The sequence below is a fragment of the Pongo abelii genome, chromosome 22 (assembly GCF_028885655.2).
Source record: "Pongo abelii isolate AG06213 chromosome 22, NHGRI_mPonAbe1-v2.0_pri, whole genome shotgun sequence".
Taxonomy (NCBI): domain Eukaryota; kingdom Metazoa; phylum Chordata; class Mammalia; order Primates; family Hominidae; genus Pongo; species Pongo abelii.
In genome coordinates, this window is record NC_072007.2 from 2,540,281 (window position 1) to 2,554,796 (window position 14,516).

The window sequence follows — 14,516 nt, forward strand, 5'->3', positions numbered from 1 at the left end:
TGGATACCTCATAGGTACTACATATGAATAAAGATCCAACCCTCAAATCTGGGGTTGCTTCTCCCTCGACTGTCTCGAAAAATCGTACCTCTGTTCACCTAGGACGCTGGGATGGTTTTCTCAATGTGCATCTGCCCGTGTCCTGCGTGACCTGTGACCGAGCCCTGCCCGTTGGGTCTCAAATATGTATCCGCAAACACTTCTCTCCATTTCCACAAGTACCCACGGCCCCTTGTGGAACCACTGGCTCTTCGAAAAAAATCCCAGAAGTGGTTTTGGCTTTTTGGCTAGGAGGCCTAAGGCCTGCTGAGAACTTCCCTGTCCGGGATCCTGTGTGAACAAAAGTGTCTCTGCTGGGAGCTGGGACCCTCGGGACCATGCTTGCTGGCGCTGGATGAGTCTCTGGAAGGACGCACGGGACTCCGCAAAGCTGGCCTGTCCCACCGAGGTCAAATGGATACCTCTGCGTCGGCCCGAGGCCTCCAACGTACATCACCGTCACCAACCGTCACCGTCAGCATCCTTGTGAGCCTGGCCAAGGCCCCGACTCCGGGGAGACTCTTGGGAGCCCGGCCTTCATCGGCTACAGTCCAAAGGGATGGTGACTCCACCCACAAGGTCCCCACTGAACTGCGAAGACGTGGAGCGTAGGTCAGAGAGGGGACTAGGAGGGGAGACGTCCTGACAGGCGATGAGTTCCCTAGGCTCTGGCCACCCCACCCACGTCCCACGTCCCACATCCCAAGTCCCGGGCACCCACGGGACACCGCCGCTTTATCCCCTCCTCTGTCCACAGCCGGCCCCACCCCACCAAGCAACCCACGCACACACGCTGGAGGTTACAAAACCACACGGTGTGAACAGAGCCTGATGGAGCGAGAGCCCATTTCACGAGGTGGGGGGGTGGGGGTGGGGGTGGGGCTGGGGTGGGGGTTGCGGGGTCTGCAGAGAGCCCGAGTCTCCCTCTCGGGTGGCTGACAGGCTCGAAATGAATATCGCTTCTTGGGCGGAGGGGCTTCCTTAGGCCATCACCGCTTGCCTGCAGCGGGACTACCTCTCACACCCTCCCTTGAGGCCACAAAATAGATTCCACCCCACCCCTCGACGTTTCCTCCGGGGGCCGGATGTATCCTGTTCGAGAGACCTGAGCCTGACGGGTTGAATGAAACACCTTTATTGGCTTTGTGTGTTTGTTTGTTTCTGAGATGGAGTCTTGCTCTGTCCCCCATGCTGGAGTGCAGTGGCGTGATCTCAGCTCACGGCAACCTCTGCCTCCTGGGTTCCAGTCATTCTCCTGCACTTGAACCAGAGAGACTGCCACCGTGGCCGGCTCATTTTTTTCTTTTTAGTAGACACGGGGTTTCGCCCTCTTTCATTGGTTTTCACTGCAGATTCTAGATTCCAGCCACACCTCCTCGTTCTGTGCCACAGAAAGACTTTTTTTTTTTTTTTTTTCTTAAAAGCACAACATATCTGCTTGATTTGAGTGGCTTCCTATATCATTATCATTGTGTTAGAGATGAAGAAAAGGTATTAAACACCGTGCTAGTGATAGTCAAAGTGAAAACAAAAGAACAGCTATCTATCTATTTTGTAGTTAGAATAAAGTGGCTCAGTATTGAGAGCTACCTAAATATGTCAGCATTTAAACTCTTCCTAGTAAAAGCTTGCCGATCTGAATAATCCTCCTTTAAACACAATTTTTGATACGGTTAAGTTTTTTTAAGAATGCGACTCCTGCGAAATAGCTGAACGGACGATACACATTTAAAAAGCAAACGACACAAGGATCAACCAGACTTGGGAAAAAATCAAAAAACAACACAAGTCTCATGAAGAACTGAGTTCTTAAAATGTCACGGAGAACACGGCCGTCGGAAGAGAAGGCAGTATCGGCAAGTTGATTGTTACATTGGTCAGCGATAGCTAGCACTATTATGTTTTTGGCCATCTTTCAGGAGATGTAACTACTACAGCAGAATGAGATATCACCCACTAAACAACATAGTCACAAATCAAAAAATGTTTTAGTAATCTAATGCTTCAGATTCAGAAGCAAATCCAATGAAAAAACTCCACTGCTGTAACAATTAACCCACCCCAAAGATAACCGTATCTGACAAGAAAACGACCACAGGCTTATGACTTCAGAATTATACTTTCTCTTGATATTCATTTATGTATTTATTTATTTTTTTTATTTTCTTTTCTTGAGGGGGCGTCTCGCTCTGTCGCCCAGCGTGGAGCGCAATGGCGTGATCTCGGCTCACTGCAACCTCCACCTCTCCGGGTTCAAGAGATTCTCCCACCTCAGCCTCCCGAGTAGCTGGGACCACAGGCGCCCACCACCACGCCCAGCTAATTTTTCTACTTTTAATAGAGGCGGGGTTTCACCATGTTGGCCGGGATGGTCTCGATCCCTTGACCTTGTGACCCGCCCGCCTCGGCCTCCCAGAGTGCCGGGATGACAGGCGTGAGCCACCGCGCCCGGCCTTCTCTTGAGGTTTTAACTATTAAGTCAGCCCAGAAAAATAGAATAAATGTCAACAGTCAGTATGGTGTTGAGGCAGAAGTAGGACCACGCTTTTTCATATCTTATTCAGTTGATAACCATACGACCCAGGTAGACATTTCCTGTGTGTCTACTGACACACAAGCACAAAACCGTGAAACAGAGAGACCGCTGAATAAAAGGGGACGCTCAGTTCTTCATAGTAACGCCATAGACTGGAACACTGTCACAAAGCAGCAGCTAGTGAATCGTTTCCATATTTTTTTCTATTATCCAATAAGTGAATGATGCTATTCCTTTCCAATCTCCCAAGCCCTTTTTGTCCCCATCACCGCTGCGGTGCTCGAACAAAAAGTAACAAATCAAGTAACAAAACTAAAGAAACACACACACACACACACACACACACACACACACACACACACACACACCCTAAAGACAACTACGGTATCTACAAAAGTTTGGTAGAAGACAGAAACTGTTGAGTATAAGGATCTGGTATTCTATTATCATGAGTTCATTTAAGAGTTTGTTCAAGACATACATTTCATAAGAAAACATCTTAGTTAGAAGTTATTGACCAGCGTGTACCATCCCTAAGTATTCGTCACCAAATTCATGACAATAAAGAGCTATCTAACAAGAAAAATTAGCGAGTACCGGCACCATCCGTAAGACCTTGTCTTTACGCTTCCTGACCACTCACCATGCATTGCAATGTCTAGGACTGACTCTGATAGCATTTCGAAATCAAGCTAAGGCTTTGTCCAATTCTTCAGTGAAGACACACTCACGCCCTAAGACGGTATAGGCGTAAGCATCATTTGGATCCACCTCGATAGTTCTCTGGAAGAATTTAATGGCAATATCCTGTTCCCGTTGCAGACTGCAACGGGTCCCTGCAGCACACCAGGCCTCTGGCTGGAGAACTTTTATCCATGTCTGTGAAGTCTTTTGACAGAACTGAAAGAGCAACATCTTTCGGAGGATGCCAAAGTGTTGTAGTGTAGATCTCCATGCCTTCGACTCTATAATTCTCCCTCCTTCTAACCTCTGAGAATATTCTTTCAGGTCGCATGGACTCTGAAAGTTGAAAACGGGCCCTTCCAATTTGGCGCAGTACCCAACCGGTATTCTAGTGGTGAGAAGGTAGATGGCTCAAAATATGGATAGCTTCTTTGCGGTGGTAAGAACACAAAGCTAAATAACCTTTCCCCCTTTCACGAAGAAGGCTCATCAAGCCTTCTGCTGCTGCTTTTTGTAGATGAAAAGCCTGAATCTGAGGTGTGATTGCGGCTCTTTTCTCTTCTGAAACGATGGAAGAGTCCAGTTTTGTCATTTCCAGGCTATCGTTTATGTTAGGTTGTGGTGTACCTCCTTTATTAGTTCTACTTTTTGTTTTTCTGCTTGGGATTTCAGGTGGAAACTTCATTTTAAATTTTTTCCTATTATCCTTGGTTGTGGAGCTGTCACTAATCAAGAGTCGCGAATTTCTTCGAGGTCGTGCATTTGGGGGAGACGCCATAGTGGGGCTCAACACCTGAGGCGTTCCACTCGTTTGTGGACAAGAACTTTGTGTTTTTGCAAGAATTGGAGTGACCTTTCGGCTGATTCCCCTCTGCGAGAAGACAGACTGTGTTCCGGTTTGGCCGATTCTGGCAACAGACTTTTTTGAAGGGGCTCCGGTGGGTGGCACGTCAATTACAGAAGGTGTCTCAAAGCGGTGTAGTTTTGTAAATAGGATCCATCTCCGGGACTCGAGGTTTCTACTGGCAAAGTCCCAACACTTGGGGTGAATGGACCAACAGCTGCTGGCCCTCCTAATAAACTTCGACCGGTGTTTGGTTCATTTTGCACCTGTTTAGATCACATGGAAGTTCCCGTTCCCAGTGGGACAGTATCAGGTGAAATGACAGCTGAATCCATAGAAGACACTGGGGAATCTGTATTCAAGGAGTACTTTGAATTGGAAGATTCTAAACTCAATCTGTTTAATTCAATGGTGTCCTGGGGTGTTTCCGTAAGAACGGTCTCAGGCTGTCTGTGACATAAGCTAGGACGAGGTACTTGTGTGGGGCAACACTTGGACAGACAGTTGCCAAAGTTCTGTAAAGATGTGAATGGAAGTGTTTGGTCAGGATCTTGCTTTTTCACCTACTTCACATAATGATTCAAAGGGATACCAGAGGAAAGGATTTCAACTAAGGCCCTGTTGGTCACATTCTGATCCTTTGGCAAGCCGATCTGTCTTGCGATATGCGTGTCCCGGCAATGAGAGAGTAAAGCGAGCTGAATCACCAGACTCAGTAAAAATATCGTCATGGCTTTTCTGCTTAGGAAACACTCCACCCGATAAGATGTGTTCCCCTTCTGCAAGCTTGCTGAGATCCACGCAACATTTTGCAAGCCGGTATTTGCATGGCGGTGCAGTACCACTGTGTCCTTTCCAGAGTCTATATGCTTTATAGGCCTTTCCTGAGGGGTAAGGACAGGTCACCAGTGAAAACAAGGCTTCTTCTGAGTGTACTTCTGCATAAAGGCGTTCTGCGAGGAAAACCGCATCTCGGTAAGCGCAGCGGTTTAGTGCTTGCCATAGAGCAGCCTGGACGGGTTCCTGCAGCACCGTCATCCTCGAGGCTCAGGCCCACTTTCTGCAGTGCCTCAGGCATCCCCCCACCCCACACCGCCCGCACCCCACTGCCACCCCACTCCCGTAGCGGCTATGGCCCGGCCAGGCCAGCCCCGGCTCGTTTAAAGTCACCAGCGGGACCGTTCCCGGGGGATGGGGGAGGCCGAGCCCGAATGACTTCTCTATCCTGCCGACTCTGGAAAGCCCGGCCCCTTGTGATCCATTGCAAACCGAGGGTCACCTCGTGTTTGGAACACGGATCCGCTCCCAAGTTCAGTGGGGGGATGTGAGGGATGTGGCATGTAGGACGAAGGACTCTCTTCCTTCTGATTCGGTCTGCACCGCGGGGCCTAGGGCTGGAGCTCTCTCCGTGCGGACCGCTGACTCCCTCTACCTTGGGTTCCATCGGCCCCACCCTGGAACACGGGCCTCGGCAGATTCTGGCCCTTCCTGGCCCTTAAGTCGCTGTCAGAAACCCCATCTCGTGCTCGGATGCCCTCGAATGACTGTGGCTCGCACCTCTCTGGAAACATTGGCGATCTCTCCTCTACGCGCGGCCACCTGAAACCACAGGCGCTCGGGACACTCGTGCTTTCAGGAGAGAATGCTGAGAGTCTCTTGCCGACTCTCTCTTGACTTGAGTTCTTCATGGGTGTGTGGTGAGGACGTAGTGAGACCAGACGTATTAACTCAGGCTGGGTGCTGGTGGCTCACGCCTGTAACCCCAACGCTTTGGGAGGCCGAGGCCGTAGGATCCCTTGAGGAATCGCCTAACCCTGGGGAGGTTGAGGCTGCAGTGAGCGAGCCATAATGGTGTCACTGTGCTCCAGTCTGGGCGAAAGACAGAGTGAGGCCCTGTCACAGGCAGGCAGGCAGGGAGGCAGGCAGGCAGGCAGGCAGGCAGGCAGGCAGGCAGGCAGGCAGGCAGGCTGGCAGGCAACAGTTGTACTATGTTCTTCTCAGGGCAGGAAGCAGAAATAACAGAATACAGCACTTCATTTTTTTTTCCTTGGGACGGAGTGTCACTCTTGGTGCCCACGCTGGAGTGCAGTGGCACCATCTCGGCTCACCGCAACCTCCACCTGCCGTGTTCAAGCGATTCTCCTGCCTCAGCCTCCTGAGAGTAGCTGGGATTACAGGCATGGGCCACCACACCCGGCTGATTTTGTATTGTTAGTAGAGACGGCATTTCTCCATGTGGGTCAGGCTGGTCTCGAACTGGCGACCCCAGGTGATCTCCCCACCTCGGCCTCCCAAAGTGCTGGGATGGCAGGCGTGAGCCATCGCGCCCGGCCGGCTACACTTTTTTATTTTTATTTTTTTTTAGTTTTCAATTTTAATGTATTTATTTATTTGCTATTCTTTATTCATTCATTCATTCATTCATTCATTTATTCATTTATTTATTTATTTATTTATTTATTTATTTATTTATTTTCGAGACAGACTCTCGCTCTGTTGCCCAGGCTGGAGGGCAGCGGCGCGATCTCGGCTCACGGCAAGCTCTGCCTCCCGGTTTCACGCCATTCTCCTGCCTCAGCCTCCCGAGTAGCTGGGACTACAGGCGCCCGCCACCGTACCTGGCTACTTTTTTGTATTTTGAGTAGAGATGGGTATTCACTGTGGTAGCCAGGATGGTCTCGATCTCCTGACCCCGTGATCCGTCCGCCTCGGCCTCCCACAGTGCTGGGATGACAGGCGTGAGCCACCGCCCCCGGCCTATTTATCTATTTATTAACTTTGAGTCCAGGTTATGGAACCAGTTAGTTTTTGTATTTTTGTTTGAGACGAGGTCTCACCATGTTGCCAAGGCTTGGATCGAAGGATCCACCTGCGCTCGGCCTCCCAAGAGTGCGGGGATGACAGGCACGAGCCTACCGCGCCCAGACTCCCGCCTCCCCCCCCCCCCCCCCGCTTGTCTTCCCGATAGTTTCAGGGCAGAGTGTTTGGCTTTGGCTGGCCTGCTTAAATTCATTCTAAATAGAAATTTGGGACGTCATCTTCTGGCCTCATGGACTGTGAGCTGAGGAGTCCCCTGGTCTGTGTATCACAGGACGGGACACGAAAGGAGGAGAAAAATCGTAGCGTTCGAAATAGGTAATTTTGTGATACAGAAATACACGGATTCACCCAAAACACAGAAACCAGTCTTTTAGAAATTGCCTTAGTCCTGGTGTCTGTGCCGGTGATTCTTTTCGGTTTGGACCTTGACTGAGAGAATTCCCAGTCGGTCTCTCGTCTCTGGACGGAAGTTCCAGATGATCCGATGGGTGGGGACTTAGGCTGTGTCCCCCCAGGGGCCCTGGTCGATTAGTTGTGGGGAATCGCCTCCATCCTTCCCCGCACATCCTTCCCCGCCCCCCCCCAAGGGGATCCCAATTCATTCCGGGCTGACACTCTCATTGGCAGACGTCGGGCATCACCTAGCGGCCACTGTTGCTCTGAAAACGGAGGCCTCGCAGAGGAAGGAAGCACCAGGCCGCCTGCGCGCAGCCTGGGGCAACCGTGTCTTCCCCACCGCCCCCGCCCCCACCTCCAAGTTCCTCCCTCCCTCGTTGCCTAGGAAATCGCCACTTTGACGACTGGGTCTGATTGACCTTTGATCAGGCAAAAACAAGCAAACACATAAATAAACAGAATAACACAGAAATAACTAACGAAATAAAATAAGTCAATACAATGCATTCCAATACAATACAATGCAACGCAACACAACACAACACAACGCAACACAATACAATACAACGCAATACAATACAATACAATACAACAGGCCGGGCGCGGTGGCTCATGCCTGTCATCCCATCACTTTGGGAGGCCGAGGTGGACGCATCACCTGAAGTCGGGAGTCGGAGACAAGCCTGACCAACATGGGGAAATCCCGTCTCAATTGAAAATACAAAATTAGCCGGGTGTGGTAGCGCATGCCTATAATCCCAGCTGCTAGGAAGGCTGAGGCAGGAGAATCGCTTGAACCTGGGAAGCGGAGGTTGCGGTGAGCCGAGATCGCGCCATCGCACCCCAGTCTGAGCAACAAGAGCGAAACTCCGTCTCAGAAAAATAAAATCAAATAAATAAACACATAAATGAAAATAAACAAAGAAAATAAAATAAAGCAAACAAATAGGCCCCGCGCGGTGGCTCAAGCCTGTCATCGCCAGCACTTTGGGCGGCCAAGGCCGGTGGATCACGAGGCGGTCAGACCAGCAGGGCCAGTATGGCGAAACCCCATCTCTCCTCACAATACACAAAATTAGCCGGGCGCGGTGCTGTACTGTCTGTAATCCCAGCTACTCGGGAGGCCGAGCTGAGGCAGGGGAATCGCTTGAACCTGGGAGGCGGAGGTTGCGGTGAGCCGAGATCGCGCCACCGCACCCCAGCCTGGGCGACAGAGCGAGACTCCGTCTCAAAAAAAAGGAAAATAAAACTGACATGAAAGAAAATACTTAAAAAGTGAGTTTCCGGGAAAAAAGAAAAAAAAAAAAAAAAAGAGAACCCCCCCCCCCCCCCACAGTGACGTACACAGACCCCTCTCGCCTTTCGAGGCACCAGACACGTTAGGAACGATGCGTACTTTCTTTTTTTAACGGAATTTTATTTTATGAGCGGGATTTGTTTTTCGAGACGGAGGTTCGGAGTCCCGCCCTCCCTCCGTCCCGGTCCCTGGTTGCCCAGACGACCTCAGGAGACAGACCCTGGCTGGGCCAGATGGTCCTTCTCCTTGGTCGGTGGTTTCCTTGTGTTTCTTCGTGTCTTTAACCCGCGTGGACCCTTCTGCTCGGGTTTTACAGATGGCGGCTCCCCTTTAGGCCTTGTCGTTGGTGGGGACTTTCCTGATTCTCCCCGGATGTAGTGAAAGCGGGTAGATTTGCCTCGCTTTGCCTCGCCTTGCCTTGCCTTGCCTTTTCTTTCTTTCTTTTTCTTCCTTCTCTCTTTCTTTCTTTCTTTCTTTTTTTTTTTTTTTTTTTTTTTTTTTTTTTTTTTTTTTTTTTTAGACAGAGTTTCACGCTTGTTGCCCGGGCCAGAGGGCCATGGCGCGATCTCGGCTCACCGCAACCTCCGCCTCCTAGGTTCAAGCGATTCTCCTGCCTCAGCCTCCCTAGTAGGTGGGATTAGAGGCGTGTGCCACCGTGCCCGGCTGATGTTGTATTTTTTGTAGAGACGGGGTTTCCCCACGTTGGTCAGGCTGGTCTCCATCTCCCAACCTCAGGTGATCCGCCTGCCTTGGCCTCCCAAAGTGCTGGGATGACAGGCGTGAGCCACCGTGCCCGGCCTCTCTCTCTCTCTCTCTCTGTCTGTCTGTCTGTCTCTCTTTCTTTCTTTCTTTGTTTCTTTCTTTCTTTCTTCCTTCTTTCCTTTCTTTCTTCCTTCTTTCTTTCTTCCTTCCTTCCTTTCTTCCTTCTTTCTTTCTTTCTCTTTCTTCTTTTGCTCTTTTTTTCTTTTCCTTTCTCTCTCTTTCTTTCTCGCTCTTTCTTTCTCTCTCTCTCTTTCTGTTTCTCTCTCTCTCTCTCTCTCTCTCTCTCTCTCTCTCTCTCTCTCTCTCTCTTTCTCTTCCGTCTCTTTGAGACAGAGTTTCACTCAAGTGTCCCAGGCTGGAGTGCGATGGCGCGATCTTGGCTCACCGCACCCTCCACCTCCCGGGTTCAAGCGATTCTCCTGCCTCGGCCTCCTGAGTAGCTGGGATGACAGGGATGCACCTCCACGCCCGGCCGATTTTCGTATCTTTAGTAGAGACGGGGTTTCACCACGTTGTCCGGGCTGGTCTCTGACTCCCGACCTCAGGTGATGCGCCCGCCTCGGCCTCTCGAAGTGCTGGGATGACAGGCGTGAGCCACCGCGCCCTGCCTGTGGACTCGGTTCGTCGTATGTTTTATTTGTTTCGTTTCTATGTACTCACTTTTATTTAGAAATGTAAGTGTTTTCATACGTTTGTATATAACTATAGATGTTTACGTGGACGTACGGATAAGTACATTTATACGCGACAGATGTATTTATTGTATAGAAGTACACTTATGCAAAGCACGTGTGTAGAGATACGCTTCTATAAATTTATGAAATATAAATATACGTTGCTACGTGAAGAAACGATGGTAGATGAATACGTCTATGCTTATGTGTGAAGAGTGTTGTATTTGTATTTATAGATAAACGGGCATATTTATCCGTTTTCTTTCTTTCTCTCCTTGATGTGATTCTTCCTTCCTTTCTCTCCTTGATGTGTTTCTTCCTTCCTTTCTTCCTCTCTTTCCTCCTTTACGTGTTTCTTCCTCTCTTCCTTTCCTTCTCTCTCTCTTTCTGTTCTTTTTTCCTTCGTGTCTTATTTCTCTTTCGTTCCGTCTTTCCTTCATTTTTCTTTCCTCTCTGTTTCTTTTCCCCTCTTTCCTTCGTTTCTTTCCTCCTTCTTTCTCTCCTTTTCGTGTTTCTTTCCTCTCCACCTGTCTTTGAAAAAATGGAACGTTTAAGAAGTTTTCTTTCCGTATCTCTGTTTTTTAGATGGTCTCTCTTTTCTCCACTTTCTTCCTCCCTCCCTCCCTCCCTCTCTCCCTCCCTCCCTCCCTCCCTGCTCCCTTCCCTCCCTCCTTCCCTTTCACCATCTGTCTCTTTTCTCCATTCTCTCCCTCCCTCCGTCTTTCTCTCCCTCTGTCTGTCTCTGTGTGGATTCTGGAAGAGCCTAGGCATTCTGCCTCTCCCTGTGTCCGCAGCGACCCGCGACCGAGTCCTTCCTTGTGGGTTCTTTCTTTCTCCCTCCCTCCCTCCCTCCCTCCCTCCCTCCCTCCCTCCCTCCCTCCGAGATGCATCTCCAAACACCCAGACGCCGTGGGTTGTCTTCTGACTCTGTCGCGGTCGATGCGGGGACACGTTTTGGGGAGGCGTTTCTGTGGGGTTGGGGGAGAGGGGCTGCGTTTTCGGCCTCGGGAAGGGCTTCTCGACTCACGGTTTCGCTTTGGCGGTCCACGGGCCGCCCTGCCAGCCGTCCGGATCGGTCTCGCTGACGTTCGCGACGGTCGTCGGGCTCCATCTGGCGGCCGCTGTTAGATCGTGCTCTTGGCTTCCGGAGCTGCGGTGGCAGCTGCCGAGGGAGGGGACCGTCCCCGCTGTGAGCCAGGCAGAGCTCCGGAAAGCCCGCGGTCGTCAGCCCGGCTGGCCCGGTGGCGCCAGGGCTGTGGCGCGTCGCTTGTGAGTCAGAGCTCTGGCGTGCAGGTTTATGTGGGGGAGAGGCTGTCGCTGCACTTCTGGGCCCGAGCCGGGCCGTGGGGCCGCCCGGGCCAGTCGACCAGCGCGCCGCAGCTCCCGAGGCCCGAGCCGCGACCCGCGGGGACCCACCGCGCGTGGCGCGGGAGGCCGGGGACGCCCTTCCCGGCTCGGTCGCGGGCCCGCGCGCGTCCTGGCCGTCTGAGGCGGCGGCCGAATGTGTTTCCGGGTCCCCGTGGGGAGGCGGGGACCGTCCTGCCCCCGTCCCCCGGGTGCCGGGGAGCGGTCCCCGGGCCGGGCCGCGGTCCCTCCGCCGTGATCCTTTCTGGCGAGTCCCCGTGCGGAGTCGGAGAGCGCTCCCCGAGCCCTCGTGCGGCCCGGGAGGTCACACCTGGCCGGCCTTCGGTCCCTCGTGTGTCCCGATCGCACGGGGGGCCGGCCGAAACTGCTTCCGGGCCTCGCTCCGGAGACACGGGCCGGCCCGTGCGTGTGGCACGGGCGGCCGGGAGGGCCTCCCTGGCCCGGCGCCGCTCCCGCGTGTGTCCTGGGGTCGACCAGGGGGCCCCGGGTGCTCCGTGTCTGGCTGCGATGGTGGCGATTTTGGGGACAGATGTCCGTGTCGTGGGTGTCCTGGGCCGGCGGCGTGGTCGGCGATCGGGCCTCCTGCCCCCGGGGGAGATATATCTTTCGCTCCGAGTCGGCATTTTGGGCCACCGGGTTATTGCTGACACGCTCTCCTCTGGCGACCTGTGTCGCTGGAGAGGTTGGGCCTCCGGATGCGTGCGGGACTCTGGCCCACCGCTGACCCGGCTAGCCGGCCCTGCTCCCGCTCGAGCCGCCTGCTGCTGGGGCCCGCGGGCCTGCTGCTCTCTCGCGCGTCCGAGCGTCCCGACTCCCGGTGCCGGCCCGGGTCCGGGTCTCTGACCCACCCGGGGGCGGCGGGGAAGGCGGCGAGGGCTACCCTGCCCCCGTGCGCTCTCCGCCGCGGGCACCCGGGGCGGCCGTGACAACCCCACCCCCGTCGGCCCCGTGCCGCGCGTGTCAGGCGTCCTCGTCTCCGCTGGGTTGTCCGCCGCCCCTTCCCCGGAGCGGGGGATGGCCGGGGCCGATCGGCTCGCTCGCCGGCCGGCTGGCCGAACCCCCGCTCCCGGGGGCTCTTCCGTGATCGATGTGGTGACGTCACGCTCTCCCGGGCCGGATCCGAGCCGCGACGGGCGAGGGGCGGACATTCGTGGCGAATGGGACCGTTCTTCTCGCCCCGCCCGCGGGGGCCCCTTGCCTCTCCTCCGTCCGCCTGCCGGTGGTGCGTTGGGAAGGCGTGGGGTGCGGAACCCGGCCTGACCTGGCTGTCCCGTCCCCGCTCTCCGCTTCGCGGGGTGGGTCGGCGGGGTCCTCTGACGCGGCGGGCACCCCTCGCTCTCGCCTCCCGCGGTCGTCGACTTGCGGGCGGGCCCCCTCCGCGGCGGTGGGGGTGCCGTCCCGCCGGCCCGTCGTGCTGCCCTCTCGGGGGGTTTCGCGCGAGCGTTGGCTCCGCCCGGGCCTTTGCGGTGCTCCTGGAGCGCTCCGGGTTGTCCCTCAGGTGCCCGAGGCCGAGCGGTGGTGTGTCCCTCCCGCCCCCGGCGTCCCCTCCTCCGGTGTCCGCGCGTGGGTCCCGAGGGGAGCCCGTCGGCGTGGGGTTCGAGGCGGTCGAGTGAGATGAGATGCGCGCCCCTCCCGCGCGGGGAAGGGCGCCGCCTGGTCCGGCGAGCGCACGTCCCGTGCTCCCCTCTGGCGGGTGCGCGAGGGCCGTGTGAGCGATCGCGGTGGGCTCGGGCCGGTGACGCGTGCGCCGGCCGGCCGCCGAGGGGCTGCCGTTCTGCCTCCGACCGGTCGCGTGCGTGGCTTTGCCTCGGAAGCGACGCAGGAGGCGGGTGGACGGGGGGGGCCTTGTGAGCCTGCCGGGCCCCCGCCCTGACCGCGAACGCTCGAGGTCGCCGCAGGCGCGCTTCTCCTCGTACCGCAGGCCCCCTCCCTTCCCCGGGCGTCCCCGAGCGCCTCTGCGGGCCCGACGAGGGGCGACCGGCGGGTGGGGAGTGTGACCCACCCTCGGTGAGAAAGCCTTCTCTAGCGATCTGAGAGAGGTGTGCCTTGGGGTGCCGGATCTCCCGGCCTGCCGCCTCTGTCTCCTTCTGCCTTTATGGTAGCGCTGTCGTAGCGACTCGCGCGCAGAGGACCCTCCTCCTCTTCCCCCTCGACGGGTTGAGGGTGGGGAGAGCGAGGGTTCCGCCGGCCACCGCGGTGGTGGCCGAGCGCGGCTCGTCGCCTGCTGTGTGGCCCGCGCCTCCCCCTTCCGAGTCGGGGGAGGATCCCGCCGGGCCGGGCCCGGCGTCCCAGCGGGTTGGGACGCGGCCGCCGCGAGCGGTGGGTGTGCGTGGCCTTCCGTCCGGCGCGTGACCCCCACCTCGGCCGCGAGTCGGCTCTCCGCCCGCTCCCGTGCCGAGTCGCGAGCGGTGCCGACGACCGCGTGCGCGTGGGCGCGGGGTTGGGCCGCCTGGCCCCGGGAAAGCGTCCCACGCTGGGGACGCGCCGGTCTCCCGGAGCGGGACCGGGTCGGAGGCTGGACGAGAATGACGAGCGATGCGGCCCTGGCGTCGGGTTGGTGGCTGTGGTCGCTTCGGGGCCCCCGGTGGCGGGACCCGGGGCTCGTGAGGCGGGTCTCGGTGGGTGCCGAGGGCCGTCCGGCGTCCCAGGCGGGGCGCCGCGGGACCGCCCTCGTGTCGGTGGCGGTGGGATCCCGCGGCCGTGTTTTCCTGGTGGCCCGGCCGTGCCCGAGGTTTCTCCCGCCGAGCCGCCGCTCTGCGGGCTCCCGGGTGCCCTCACCCTCGCGTTCCCCGGCCCTTGGCTCCCTGTGCCCCCCTTCCCCGCCCGCCGCCCGCCGATCCTCTCCCCTCCCCGAGCGGCTCGCCGGCTCGACGTCGGTGGTGGCCTCGTCTGGGACCGAATCCGGCACCGCCTCGGGGGGCGCCGCCGCCGGCCGCTGGTCGGCCCGGTGTCTCCGTCCCCCGGCGTGCGCCTTCGGGACCGGGTCGGCGGCCCCCCCGGCGTTGGGCCCCGGTGGGCTCCCGGAGAGGGGTTTTCTTAGGGGTCGGCCTGTGGCGCGTGCGGGAGAGAGAGGGTTCCGGGGGGCTGGCCGCGACTGCG